This window comes from Mytilus californianus, unplaced genomic scaffold, assembly GCF_021869535.1.
Source record: "Mytilus californianus isolate M0D057914Y unplaced genomic scaffold, xbMytCali1.0.p SCAF_3, whole genome shotgun sequence".
Taxonomy (NCBI): domain Eukaryota; kingdom Metazoa; phylum Mollusca; class Bivalvia; order Mytilida; family Mytilidae; genus Mytilus; species Mytilus californianus.
The window spans coordinates 21,424,541-21,440,837 of NW_026262679.1; the positions used below are offsets into that span (position 1 = coordinate 21,424,541).

Genomic DNA, 16,297 nt, shown 5'->3' on the forward strand with positions numbered 1-16,297 from the left:
TCATCAAATGTAAACAAGAAGAAATATACAATTATTGTAGAGCTTAAGTCAGATAATTATCGTAAAAACTAACATTTCAATTTTGCCTGAAATCAAACTGTTCCACACGTAAATTGCATCATTTATCAAAATTGTTTATCGGATTTTATTTTCAATCTTTCCATTGTTTCATTTTGGTAAGATGGTGTTTATATTGTTTTCCATATCAAGGAGGTTGTATGAGATATAACCTCCTTGTCCATATTTACAAACAACTGAACTGCACAATAATCTACAATAGAACTTCATCTCAGCTAATTATAATATGATTCCAGGTTTTTATGTGAACAGCGTACACTATTGTTGCATTTTAATTAGATATAAGAAGATGTGGTATGAGTGCCAATAAGACAACTCTCCATCCATCATACGGACTGTCTTACATGTAACACGATAATGTGGCCAGTCGGTCTTGCCCAGTTTGGAGTTTATACATTTCCCTCAGGTTTCGACTTTCATCTTAATTTGCATATATAGATATAAGAAGATGTGGTATGAGTGCCAATGAGACAACTCTCCATCCAAGTCAGTCACAATGTGTTAAAGTAAACCATTATAGGTCAAAGTACGGCCTTCAACACGGAGCCTTGGCTCACACCGAACAGCAAGCTATAAAGGGCCCCAAAAATGGCCGTACTTTGACCTATAATGGTTTACTTTACAAATTGTGACCTGGATGGAGAGTTGTCTCATTGGCACTCATACCACATCTTCTTATATCTATATATGCAAATTAAGATGAAAGTCGAAACCTGAGGGAAATGTATAAACTCCAAACAGGGCGAGACCGACTGGCCACATTACCGTGTTACATGTAAGACAGTCCGTATGTTGTTTACATGCACCCGCGAAACGTATCAAAAAGTAAAATCACAAAAATACTGAACTCCAAGGAAAATTCAAAACGGAAAGTCCCTAATTAAATGGCAAAATCAAATGATAAAACACAATCAAACGAATGGACAACAACTGTCATATTCCTGACTTGGTACAGGCATTTTCAAATGTAGAAAATGGTGGATTGAACCTGGTTTTATAGCGCTAAACCTCTCACTTGTATGACAGTCGCATCAAATTCCATTATATTTACAACAATGCGTGAACAAAACAGACATAATAGATCACATTGTCAAAATATGGGTAAAGCAGTCATCACTGTGTCACAATCTCAAAACAAACAAACATTTAACAAAGAAGCACAAAAAGCATCTATAAAATATAACAACCACATTCATTGCTTACTTATATATGTATTATAAATCAACCCATAAAGGATTGAAATATTTAATGGCCTGTGACTGCATTCACATCTACTCTTAGTGTAGAGTCGTGTTTGACGCCAGAAAATGTAAGGGAGCTACCATTTGATTGTTATGGGGTGGGGGGGCTAGGATGAAAAAATTTGTCCTGCCTTTTTATTTTTTATTTTTCCCTCTATTCGGTCCTGCCTTTTTATTTTTCACCCTATTTTTTTCAAATTTCATCCTAGCCCCCCCCCCCCCCCCCCCACACCCCCCCCCCTCCCCCCATAAAAATCAAATGGTAGCTCTCTAAACGTCACACTGGAAGAAATATAAAATAATTTTGTCGTTCAAAGTATTTTCAAAATTATAATTTCACATGGGGAATGGTGGTATACAGGGTTGAAAAATCAAAAGTTATTGTTAGAACTAATTTCAGAAATAGACCGAGTTTTAAAATTATCCAGAAGTTCTTTAGAATTTTTAAGAATCCACATATGGTTAATACCACTACGCGAGTAAAATAATTTTGTCGTTCAAAGTATTTTCAAAAATATAATAGAACAATAACATAATGGTATTATAATAGAACAATAACAAAATGGTGGGATCTTTAAAATACAGAGCCACGTCATATGTACCAAAGAAACACATAAAGTCACACGTACAAAACACACCAGTAAAAATGAAAGATAATACAAACACATTGACGGGATGTATAAGTACCGAGCCACGTCAAATGGATATCACAGAAAACAGACCAAACAGTAAAAGTAATATTTATAATAAAACAAAGACAAATAAAAGAACAATATAACACGTTATTAAGATGATAAGCACCGTCAGTACGCAGAATCTATACATCAAGACCATTATGTATTATTTGTGAAGTTGATACGGAATATTTATGAACAAGGTATTGGTACCTTCCAATGAACTTTTTTAGAAAAAGGACGAGACGTTCTTTGACATACCCCTGGTTCATCAACTTTCTGCTCAGACATTGGTGACGTTTTACAAAGTCTGAGTAGGAGCTGCAAGCTCTTGAATATCGAATAAGTTGGGAAATGTATGTCACATATGCAGGTGAAGTTGGTATATTGCTACTAAGGTGGGGGAAATTGATAATTTCAAAATTAAAATCATCTCGTTTGTCATAGATTCTGGTACTGAGATGACTGTATGTCAAATTCGATGTAAATGTCTAAAAATGAGGCAGAGGAAGCCGTGTCTGTTGTTTCTTTAATTTCTAGTTCTGCATGGGGGATGTATTAATGGAACCCAATCAGAAAAGTTCGGATTGCTAATGGAAAGAACATCATCAATATATCTGAAAGTGAAATTAAATAATCTGGCTTCTTTGATCTTCTTGTTTTTGACAAGTGTCTGAAGGAACTCCGATTCATATGAAAATAAGAAGAGGTCGGCAAGGAGAGGCGCACAGTTCGTTCCCATAGGAACGCCGACAATTTGTTGAAAAAGTCTACCTCCAAATTCAACAAATATGTTGTCGATAAGAAACTCCAGCATACTGATCACTTGTTCCTCTGTGTAACATGTTTTACCCTTTTGTTCACTATTAACAAAATATGCCTTATGATATCCCAAAGTAATAAATTTATAGCGTATGCTACCATTTTTATGTTGAAAGACATTGTGGATTATTTCTTTCAGGCGACTTTTCAATTTCACATCAACTGATGAATGGTATGAAATGATGTGGATTTTGTATATTAATTCATTATGGACATTGCGCAAAATTATATTAGTGTTGCATTTGTAGTGTAATGAGATTGTCACCAATCCAGCAAACTATGATCTATGTATTGTGATACCCAGCTTCATTTTCCGTATAGCCGCTACAAAGAAAATACATATATTGATAATTAAAAGGTTGTATAAAGTTGTACATGTACCAGGGAATATCTTTATCTAAAGTTTCTTGAGAAAATCTGAAGTCTAAATAATTTGAACCGAACAATTTCCAGAGCTTTCGAAATATTCAAAAGTTTTTGAAACATTTTTCTAAAACTAAACACATATCTTTTGTAGTTTTTAATTCAAACATTGAAACCAGATTCTGCTTCAATTTTCCTTCATTATGCAGCAAAATCAATCTGTAACGACTATTTGAAGAGTATTAAAATCGAAATATATCATTTTGGGTTTCCATTTATTAGATTAAAATATTAACAATATGAAATTATTCCTCAAGCCATGACTTCATGATTGAATTGAAATTTTATTATGTTCGTTAACTATTTATTACATCACATATCATTTCATCCTGAAATCATTATTACCGGTGTAGAGTAATACCACAGTAATGACAGCTGCATTAAAATCTGGTAATAATGGTTTCAAAAATCAAATATTCCACGTCAGTGGTTACATAAAGATGATCATTGGCCTGATTTATAACACAAGATAATTGTAATTTAGTCGAGAAAATTTAAATTTAATGCCAAAAACTGAGTCTAGTTTGATTTAAATTGAATATTATCGTAGATAATGAAATATTATGAAATGAGATATGAAAATTTAAGAATGCCTTCTCAAATAAACCTAGAAAATTATGACTATTTTATTTGATATATTATAGTTTCATGTTTCTCGAATATTTTGTGTATAGATATAAGAAGATGTGGTATGAGTGCCAATGATACAACTCTCCATCCAAGTCAAAATTTATAAAAGTAAACCATTATAGGTAAAAAAACGGTCTTCAACACGGAGCCTGTTAGACCTTGATATCAGAATTCATAACTTTCTCTTTCCTATAGTTAATCATCCTATCCTTGGTTGTAATGTTCCAATGTCTCGTATTTATTATGAATTTATTTATGGTATATACATTTCATACTTAAATCGGTTTGTATGTGTTTACTGGTATTTCAATCAACGTAATAATTATTAAAAACTCTTTGCAACAAGGAAAGTTGCGTAGCTTACGTCGAAGCAACCGAGTCGGTGAAACAAAATTTTCGTATCCCTTGTAAATTTGTTAAAAGTTTCCTCCTTGCACAGCAGGCTCTACCTCGTCGTATGATTCATATGCATTTTTAAGAGTACAGGAAATATTGTGTTTCCGGGTTTTTTTTTTAACACAGATTTGAATCGGTTCGAATTGATTTTTGATTTTTTTGTTTTATCTTAAACAATTCCGGAGTCGAAGAAAAATTATTAAGCCAATTTGTCATGCAAAATCATTAGGAAAGAGAATTTAGCTCATGATCCTTCAAAGGTCACACCGCCGGCCATATAGGTTCACTATTAATTTTGAGACATAATAATTTCTAGAAATTTTGGTCCTTTTTTCCAAATATGTATCTGCTCTTATTTCCTATTTGAAGTTAGTGGTTATCCTTTTGATGGCTGAACTGTGCATGGTTTTTTGAATAATTCTGTTTTGCTTTGACAACATATGTTCTAGAAAGGTCATATCGCAGATTTCAAATGCTTGCTATGTTGGACACTGATGTATATCCACAAGGATGAAGAATCAAAGTACTGAAGTACTGAACATCGGATGACCACAAGTTCTTGAGGATGGTCAAAAGCACTTGTCTCAGAAAAAAAAAAACATATCTCTTTACCTGAAACTGAGGTTAATGTACAGAGATATATTTTTTTCTAGACAAGTGCGTGCGAGTATGATGAATAAATGACAGGAAATTCAACTTCACCGTAATAACTATTATATTGTAGTGATACAAATCAGTATACACTGATTTGTTGTTATATATTTTATTAAAATAACAGTTACATATATATATGATTTGCATCCGTTTGTATTTCATTCTATTCTACTGTTCTAATAATAGTGCAATGCAAGTGCATGGTGGACACTTTTCTGTAAAAATTCGATTTTTCTAAGATTGGATACGAGTAGGCATTCATATTTTCCCGCAAAAACAATTACAGAGTTACCGGTCCTGTCGCAAAACGTTCTTTGAGATATTCTTCCGCATGCTTTAACACAATTTTTCGGTACGTGTGCATTGATATTATCAATGATTTTTTACTTATATATATATATCTAACTACAAAACATTTTCACATTATTAATTTATGTTGTAAACAAAAATATTTTTATCAGTATTCATTGAAGAGATGTATTTATATCAAATGACAAGTAATGTTATTTTGCACTCGTTTATGTACGCATATTTATCATGTTTATAGATCGGTTACAAACCCAAAACTAATTTACATAATGGAAATCTAGGCGATAGCAATACATCGGAATGACCTCAAGGTCATCGCGATGTAAAAATTAAAGAGTCCGTGCATCGGACAAGTTTGATGCTAATGGTAATAGGCGAATCGGTGTTTATTTTGCAGCTGTTGTGGAATTCTTTTAATAGTATAAGTTAAATCATGATATCAATATCTTATTTGCAGAAATAAATCACATGCATACATGTACATGATACATGTACTTATAGTAATTTAGAGAAAATACAAATACAAATAATAAAACGAATAGACATCGACATAGAGAGATTAAAGTTTTATTTAAATTCGGTACATGTAAATACAAATAACATAAACTCTATAGAGCTTTTAACAGACACATACACTACTAGTATTCTCCAACTGAATGAGTAGAGGAATAAGTAAACTAAAAAAAGGAGAAAAAGTATTCTAGATGAAGATGTTGTTAATGGTTGATGGAACTGTTATTTACATTTGTATAGTGAATTGTAAATCAACAGAAAAGATTGGTAGTCTAACACGGTCTAAGTCATGTTATCGGATCCTATCTATGATGAAATGTGCTAAACAAGCTTTCAGTAACTTCGAGAATTGTTTGATATGGTTATATTTAGGGTTGTTAAACTCGTACATGTATCTGTGTTTTTGTTGTCCTTAATACTGATATTGTGCAGTTATAAATACAAAAATAGATCTTTATCAGGTATGATTGCTATATAATGAGACGTGTATCTACCCGATACTAAAGGAAATGTACAAGCAGTTAACGTTAACAACTACTGGAATTTAAAATAGTTTTACTAAACTGACTTTTATTGCAGGTTCTTCTGTGTCTTGTAGTGTTACGCTGGTCGATCTTTTTTTAAATCTCCAACACTAGTTAATACTGCACATTGTTTTGTTCCAGTCCCAAGTCAGGGGTGTTGTTGGTGGTTTTCGTTAGATGAATCCTATTTATTGTGTTTTGTTCTTAAGGATTTTGGGGGTAATTGCAGATCTTCAATAATCTGGCTTAAATTTATTCACAACTATTCTAGACTTTATGCGATTTTTTTCTTTTTATTCATAGTAAAACATTACTAGTGATGGGGGTAAATTCAACAAGACAGCACCGCAATAGCTCAACTCAACACCCTAATCAATTGATAGAAGAAGATGACTTCATCGACATTAAGGAGGATGGATCCTAAACTGCTGAAAGTTATTGATCGAGGAAATGCCATCAATAAAGTTCTATTTACCCTTTTCTGCGAAACGGCGTTGCCTGTAACAAATAAGCAAAAAGAAATAAAACATATTGTATTGGGGTTTTTGTCTTCTAATAATCGTATTATTAAACTACAGAAGAATTGTTTTAATCAAATACCTCCAGACGAAAAAAAGATGATTTTATTGGCTGTTATCTCAACATTATATCAATGTCAAAACTAAAATTGGCATGACTATTCATTTATTCAGCTGATCATTGGTTTATTCATCTGAATTAAATAAATCTATTGTGTTTGCTACTCAAATAAAAATAATTACACATTAATTTATAGACACCGATTCAAAATGTATAATGATTCACAAAATTATATACGGATGTGTTCATGCATCACAAAAAGCTATGACACATTTTGAATGATCCTAGAAATTATGCTTTAATTACGCCGGACTTTCTCTACCATTTTTTTTTTAAATTAATGTGAATATTAATATTGGTTCGAAAATAATGCTCGTGGATTCGTGGTAAGCGGAAACTACGAAATCAAATAACCATTGAAATACAAATTATTATTTATTTTAACAGGAGCAAATGAAACAACGTAATGTCATCGTTTAAACCCCGCGAAAAGATACTATCGAAAATAAAAGAATCGTCAGTTACTCATATATAAACTACAAATTGTAATAAATCGTAGAATTTAATCACTATACTTTTTGTAATTCCGTATCTATCAAATTTTATTTATAAAAACTAGTTAAATCCCACCGCATTTTCATTTGCCTTTCAATGACCTCATCGGTAGTTGTCATAACATGTCATATCTTCATATTTTTGCTGTTGAAGACAAATCTTTGATAGTCTAAGCTCAATCTATTCTTTTTTTTTAAAGACAAGGTATAAATTAAAGCTTGACAAATTGTAAAGACGGGTGCCACTGATAGGTCAGTAATCGCCTACCTTTCCGGAGTAGTTGAGCTCACCCTTGATCTGTTTTAAAGGGGTTCGTGTTGCTATTTTTTTTTTAGTTTTCCTTGTTGTATTATGTGTTATATGATGTATTGTCACTTTTGATTTCTTTATCTGTTTATTCGCGTAACAGTCTTGTAAAGTCGTTGTTTTGGAAAATCTTGTTTCCATTTCAAACATACACGTTCAATTAGGTTTGAGGGTAAGACAGGTTAACTGTACCAATGATTTCTAAAATTTGTGATGACTTCGGGTTAGACAAGAGACATGTACCGATCCGCTTAATTATGATGCCTTTCTACTAGCCTAATATAACTCATCATCGTTTTTAACAGGAGTAACAAAATGGATGCTCCTAGTGGAGCAGGTATTTCTGATCTTTCCATAGCACCTGAGTTCACACCGGTTTTAAGGAAGGTTCATGTTGCTCAAACTTTAGTTATCTGTGTAATATAATGTTGACTGTTGTTTTTCTGTACGTTTTTTTTCGTTTTGGAATGCTATTTTCTGTTTTTCTTAAATTTTTGTGGTTTATGATTGTCATCTTGGTATACGGTATTATATTCCTCCTCTCAACCATTTTGATTGATTTGCCCTCAAATTACAGTATAATTGTTTTTCTAATCTTTACCCGATTTTCCTGACCTGTTGATAATTCTTATTTAATCAACGAGTGATTCGTATAATATTAGTTTTCCATTGGTCAAAATTCTATTATGACGTCAGATTTTCTTGCTCTCCTCTTAATTACCTATTGTGACGTCGACCATGCCTGATGACATCTCATAGAAAGAACAAATCCTTTTGAAGATCCTTCTTATTTAAATTTGAAAATTTAACTGTCTCAAGTGGATAAAGATCGTATCACAATTGATATAGTGGTTGCATCTATATTTATAAAACTTGTAAATTTCATTTTAATCAATCTAATTCATTTGTCCATTGCATTATCATTCTCATAAGCATTATCTACTTATCTTGAATTAAGTGTAACACTTTTGTAAAATCATTTACTATAATAGCTAAACAATTCAACAAACTTATAAAAAAAAACGAAAAGGACTTGCCTCATCAGATTTATATTGATACTGAAGACATGCAAGATATTTACAAGTTAAATTACTTTCTAATTATTCTGATAAAATTGCATTCTATCTTAAAACATTTGTATAATGTATTATTGTATTGTGTTGGTTTTTATCTGATAGTCTGCTTTTGTGATGATACATTATACAAGGTTGTACTTTTGTGATAATACTTTGCTTAAAGCTGTACTCTTGTGTGATACATTGTACAAAGCTGTCCTTTTGTGGTGATACATTGTACAAGGCTGTACTTTTATGGTTATACATTGTACAAGGCTATACTTTTGTAGTTATAGATTGTACAAGGCTATACGTTTATGGTGATACATTGTACAAGGCTGTACTTTTGTGGTTATACATCGTACAAGGCTATACATTTGTGGTTATACATTGTACAAGGCTTTACGATTGTGGTGATACATTAAGGCTATACATTTGTGGTTATACATTGTACAAGGCTGTACTTTTGTGGGGATAAATTGTATACGGTTGTACTTTTGTAGTGAAACAAGTACATTGTGCATGGCTGTACTTTTGTGTTGATACATTGTAAACTGCTGTATTATTTGGTGAAATAAGAACATTGTTAATGCCTGTACTCTTGTATGGTACATTCGACAAGACTGTACGTTTGTGGTGATAAATGCACATTTAAACATGTTTAACCCCGCCGCATTTTTTGCGCCTGTCCCAAGTCAGGAGCCTCTAGCCTTTGTTAGTCTTGTATTATTTTTAATTTTAGTTTCTTGTGTACAATTTGGAGTTTAGTATGGCGTTTATTATCACTGAACTAGTATATATATTTGTTTAGGGGCCAGCTGAAGGACGCCTCCGGGTGCGGGAATTTCTCGCTACATTGAAGACCTGTTGGTGACCTTCTGCTGTTGTCTGTTCTATGGTCGGGTTGTTGTCTCTTTGACACATTCCCCATTTCCATTCTCAATTTTACATTGTACAAGCCTGTACTTTTGTGGTGATACAAGGAAATTGTAAAAGGTTGTACTTTAATGATGAAACATTGTACAAGGTTGTATTTTTGTAGATTGTCGATGTTTTCAAACGCAATCCTGCCCGAGACACCCTGATTTGTTTCATACTCAATGAATTAAAATGAGCTGGGATTTTAAATTAGTTTTAGAGTTAACGAGTGATTGCTTGTCAACTATCCTTTAATAAAACCCCGTAAATTGTGAGGGATGTCACATGGCAAATGTGATTCACTTACCATTCCGGAGCACATGGTTTCGCATCCGCTTTTGTTGGGATTTCACAGTGCCTTACGTTGAAGTTTTTTTTCTCTCTGTTGTTTCTATGATGAGTTTATTGATTTATGTTAATTTGTACGTCCGTCATGCTGCTGTTGGTTTTTCTTGTTTGGTTTTGGTATCCTCCTGCTGTGATAACTTTTATGACACAACCATGTATTAAGGGACGATATTCTTTCTTTCAAAGATTTATGTCTCTTCTTTCAAACATATTTCAATCTAATTTTAAACATGTTGGCATATGTTTCTCTATTTATTTGAGTTTTGTCTCTGACTTGATTATCTACCCAAACTTTATATTTTATTCAAGTTTGCACAGACAGATTTTGTTCGCCACAAAAGTATCATACAATGATGTTCTTTAATCCTGATAAACCTGTAAAGGTTGCAACATATGTCAAATCTTTATTACATAATTAAAAATGATTATCAATAAAAAGAAATAAACAGAAGTTTAAACGATATAAAGGTTTGAAAGATATTCAAATTAGGGCGATCCTAGATAAAAAATTAAACTTTTTAAAAGAGAGGCGAAAGATACCAAAGGGACATTCAAACTCATAAGTCGAAAATAAACTGACAACGCCATGGCTAAAAAAGAAGAAGACCAACAGACAAACAATAGTACACAAAACACAACATAGAAAACTAAAGACTGAGCAACACGAACCCCACAAAAAACTGGGGTGATCTCAGGTGCTCCGGAAGGGTGCTGCTTCACATGTGGCACCCGTCGTGTTGCTCATGTTACAATGCAGTACAATAATAATTAATAATTTTTAATAAAAGGTTCACCTGTTCACAAAAGTACTTGATAAAGGATATGCTTCCAAAACAAGAAAACTATCCTTTGATGTTTATATATATATTTATTTTAATCACGGATGACAGATGGTAAAATTGAAATCGTATTTATTTTTATTTTTTCGTTTGTCTTTACTTAGAGTGAATTTATTAATAATTTCTTAAACGACTTACTAAATATATATTATGAAATCGAACACTTCTTTTTCCGACCCTGTGTTATTAATTTTGTCAAGAGTCCTGTGCGTAAAGTGAACATATCAATAACTCATATAATTAACATTCTGTCTTTTAGAAGTGGTTTGTTATTATTGTTTGTCTGTTCGTAGTTTTTACAAGTACACATGACTTTTTTAATGTTATTTAAAGATGTTGATAATGAAATTGGATGATTAAAACTCATTTTTACAGTGTTTCATTTCGGTTCTGTATATCGTTGGGTTACTGTCTCTTTGTCGTACACCACACTTCTCCATTTATTGATATACTACTTACAGTACTTTTGTGATGATTATTATTCACAAATATTTTTGTGAAAGATACGCCCTTTTTCAGTTTACAAACAGCCGAATTGGTACTGTTGAAGTTAACTTTCCCAAGTCAGGAGCCTGTCGTTGGTTGTTGTCAATCATATTTGTTTTTCGTTTATTGCTTTGTCATAAATCAGGCCGTTGGTTTTATTCGTTTGGATTGTTTCACATTTTGGCATGTCGGGGCCTTTTACAGCTAATTATACGATAAAATACAAATACTGATTGGTGATTATTTTTATCCGGTTGATCCTTATATCAGTAAAACTTTGGACAGTTTAAGTAAAAAAATGTTGAGCGAAATGTACTCTCAGAGATCATTGGTTTTGGAACCTAAACTTTAAATGTTATTTGTTTATGTAATATGTTTTACGTAACTCTTAGTTTAGTTCATATTTTCATATTGTACATAATGTGTATTTCTCTTATGTAATATGTCTTATTTCATAATGTACCCATTTTTAACTCTGAAAAAGACATATGAATATTTTTACTTGTCTGTATATATCCATTGCATATGCTGTTAGACGCATTTGTGGATACCCCGTCCGCAAGTGCCCCCGTTGCAAAGGGGTAGTTTCTAAATTAATATATATCTATTCGGTATGGGATTTGCTCATTGTTCAAGGCCGTACGGTGGCCTATATTTACCCTTTTCCGCTTCATTTGGACTCTTTTGATAGTTGTTATATTGGCAGTCGTACGCATACCACATCTTTTTATTTATATTTATAATATTAAGTTAAAGTCGACGATGAATTGTTACTTTATATGCATCAGAAAATTGAGTAATGTTTCTTGTATATTCTTGAACGATAAAATGCATCCAAATTCGTTTAAATCATCAAATAATTGTGAAAGCTGAATCTACATGTAACATATGTCTTTGGCAAATAAGAAACAATAGTCAAAACTAAGAAGAAATCAACTCAGTATATGTTTTTTTAAGACTTTGTCATGTGTTAGAAATGACGAAAATAGCAGTTAAACGCGTGGTTCTAAGAGAAACACATTTTCCTTACAAGAAAATACAGTATTCATTCAGATTTACAGACGTTTCATAGGACAGAAATTTATTAATTATCTTAATGTTCTTTTTTCAAAGAAAAAATTACAATAGCAATCTGATGTGCATCGCTGGGATCTTTCTTTGCCATCAATGAGACCCTGAACGTTTAAACCATAGTTTTAATTACGTTTCAATTTAATATATTGAAAGTAAAGAAATATCTTACACACAGTTGATAACTTTCACTTTTAACCTACATATTTGTTCAAGTTCACTTATCATTTTGTTTCAGGTGTTTATTGAACATTAAAAAAAATTTGATGTTGTAAAGAGTACAAATTATTTCAAGTCATTTATTTTATATACCAATGACTTACTATATAAAGAAACGCCCACCATAACTAATGTGCATAACTTCTAAGATGCATCTGGAATAATAGTTTTTCATTTTAAACTCGTATTTGTTCTTTAATCCTTTGATTTTTCTTCAAAGGACTTGTGATGAAAAAGATAAAAGGATATATATGATTTGTGTGGCTCAGCTGTGAACGATTTAAAACAAAAACAAAACGAAACTGTTATACAGATCACAAATCTATAAAGTTTAAAATGTTTCCTGACAAGTCGATCCTGGAAAGAAATGCGCTGATTTATGTCAATTTATAGAAATCTCTCTGCTAAATAATTTGAATTTTATTCCGGAATTTAATATTCATAAATAATAAATCATTAACAATTTCGATATCGGAATTAACATATATAGAAATGTTTAGCATCATACAATGTGAAAATGGTATTCCGGATTGATTTTCATGGCGGTAAAATCCACTTATTTTTTAATTAGCCAATATTCTACGAGAACTTTGATTCAGTCATTTACAAGACATAATCCTATCTAAAGACGGATTTTTATGAATTTGAAATATTATAGCAGCAATTATTTCTGTAACGATTGTGATGGGATTTATGATTTTATCGATAGTTTAGTTATCTTCGGTAGTTATTCTTATGCTATATGCGATCTTATTAAACCAGAATTTTGTCAAGTAAAAGACACGTTCATCGGTGATTTTTATGAAGAAAAACAGTATGAAGTTTACATTCCAAGATGTTGGATTTCTGTGGCTTATTGTATGTGAATGTCTGCATTGGTGTACAGTCTTTGGTAAGTGTATTTTATATATATAATATACTATTATATTTTGTTTTCAAATGGAATAGTATTCAGTAGAATTTCCATAGATTTGAAGTATCATAATTATTATGTTTTCTCTCTATTCACCTTGATGTTATGCGAATATTTTTTATTTCGATGTTACTAGATTTTGCATAAAGAAACATTTTTATTATCCCCAAACGTAATATGTAAATTCTAGTAGATAGCATAAGTTCGGATTCTCTCATGCTCATCCTTGAAAAAATAATCTTGATCAACACAGGATAAGAATGAATGTCTGTCTCAAAAATTCAAAATAACTTTCCGTAAAAAAAAAAGAGCTCCTGACCCATAGAAAATTAAATTGCGTACCCTTAACAAACAACCGAACCACACTCGTGTCGTTATTCATATTTAACTGAACAAAGGGCCATATACTATACTTATACTAAAAACAATTAAATATACAAAAACAGGGACAATATCATAAGGAATATTTAATCTGTTGACATTAAGAAAAAAGGGTCCGAAATAAAGACCGTACGTGCAATTGTTTTGACGAATCGGTATACATTAATAAAAGAAGGGAACAATTTATTTTTTTTATTTATAGATTATATTGTCTTCATATGTATCGATATGTTACGTAAATAGGTTTTTTCAATATATTCATTTGTTTGCGTTTATACCGGCCGCTTGACCACCCTTTGTTGTTGTGTTTTGGGGTTCAGTTTTCTATGGGTTTTTTCGAGGGGACAGGGGAGTGAGAAGGGGACTAATGTTTGTCCAGTTGAAACTTAATTACATGCAGAAATTCATATTTATAGCATCACATTTACTTCTGGATTTTTCTGTGTGAGATTTGTATAAACTTAATGATTATAAATAGGTTAAGGTTATGTACTCCAACTTGTTGATAGCATATACGAATAAAACAGAATCAATGGGCATTATAGAAAATCATCTTGAGATGTGTTTAATGTACATACAACCAAGGTCCCAACTTCTGTATTAACATCTGTTAAAAAACTACATTGTATTCCTATAAAAAATTTAGAAAAAAATATTTGTTTTTTTATAGATTTGTGATCCATATTTTCAAATAACAGGTCATCGTGATTTATAAACAGATTGGTCTGCGTAATTACAAATAAGAAACAAAATTTACTTTACTAAAAAACGTTCCGATTCTAAAACAATTTCTGAAACTTCTATCATAAAATATTTTTTTTATTGAATTTGATTAATATAATACACTTAACTGCGGCCAAGCTTAGCGAAAGGCCGTGCGACGTAATCAGTCAAACAAACTTTATTAGATCAACTCGCCAAGGAACGATCGTTCTCATTGGTCAATTCAAACCTTCGACCTCACATAAACTTTCAAGCACACCTGCGAAATTAGAACACGTGTACTTTAATGATCCAAAGTTGAATTGACTGATTACGTACAGAATTGTGTTACTGTACATGATTATCTCATGGTAATACTACCTTAAATAAAGTGTATCATCGCATGTAAGATGTATTGATACTATAATTTTGTGCAACAGTTTTAATAAGGTCTTTTTTTTTTGAATTTCTTATATACAAAGACTTAACGCTTTTCACGACAAAATATTGAATCCAACTGTCTCCTTTCAAATAGTTTTGAATAATTATAACTCTTCATGTTCCATCGCCAGTTTATCAAAGCCACCTCATCGACCCTAAAACTAGACTGGCTCACTTAGACTTAACCTTTTTTTTGTAAATATGAAACTACATAGAAACAGAAAAAAAAGGAATTCCAATGACTAGTTATAGATGACAATTTACATTTACATCATATGGCATAATCTAGTATCTTTTTAAGCCAGGGAGAATTGGGTTTTAGGGATTCAACTTCGGGTAGTGTTTTTATTTTTAATCAGTTTACTTCCTTTTGAAAATTAATCCCGAAATTGTCAGTAAATTCAGGTTAGGTAACCATACTTTGTTTAGAGAAAAATGGATATGACAAAACATTGGCGCGGTGAAAGGAAATGTAACTCCGCCGATATATATATATTAATTGATGAATTTATAATTATAATTACTTTTTTGCTGTTTTCAATTGAAAAATTGACACACATTTATATACATTGTAAATATTTTCATAGCAGACCAAGTATCATGTGCTATCATACCACATCTCTATTTTTAAATCTGTATGCTACATTTGTTTACCTTTAATTTTATTGTACTTCAATTCTATTAATATTGTATCTTTCTCGATAAAATTGTTCTTAGTTTTTGGAAAAACGAATATTTTCTAGGTGTACTACCAGTATCCTACATAATAATCAATTGTATATGTAGATGTTTTTTTGTGTATTTGCACAAAACAACACGGGCACAAACATGTTATGCAAAGCTCTATTCTTCCGGTAGGTTCCTTGCAGTATGAAATCAAAAGACAAATGTGCATCCAATTAAAATCGAAACGGTACATTTATATTGTTCCTTATAAAGAACGACATTACTCACAAGTATTTTTTTTATTATTTTTTAGTTGTACACATCAGTGCAAATGAAAAATCCTCGCCGTTGATACATTTCAATCTTTTCATTTGTCTTACAGGCAATAATGTTTCGACCCCACTATTTGAAAATCAGGCAACGACACAGCATTACAAAAACATTTACTTTTTACGTTAATAGTAACGTAGTACATTCCATTGTCAGTCAACTGTGTAAATTCACGCACACTACGATTGTTGTTGTATTTAAATCTTTCGGCCAATGAAATGAGA

At 31.7% G+C, this 16,297-nt stretch overlaps 1 protein-coding gene across 1 annotated transcript in view; it reads left to right on the forward strand.

Moving 5' to 3' along the window:
• The first annotated feature begins 13,468 nt into the window (after positions 1-13,468).
• The window catches only part of LOC127734116 (acetylcholine receptor subunit alpha-type acr-16-like), a 54,688-nt gene continuing 51,859 nt past the window's right edge, over positions 13,469-16,297 (forward strand). Inside the window, exon 1 of the mRNA XM_052243773.1 lies at positions 13,469-13,532. The gene's annotated coding sequence lies outside the window, so the exon portion shown is untranslated. The remainder of the gene's footprint in view (positions 13,533-16,297) is intronic.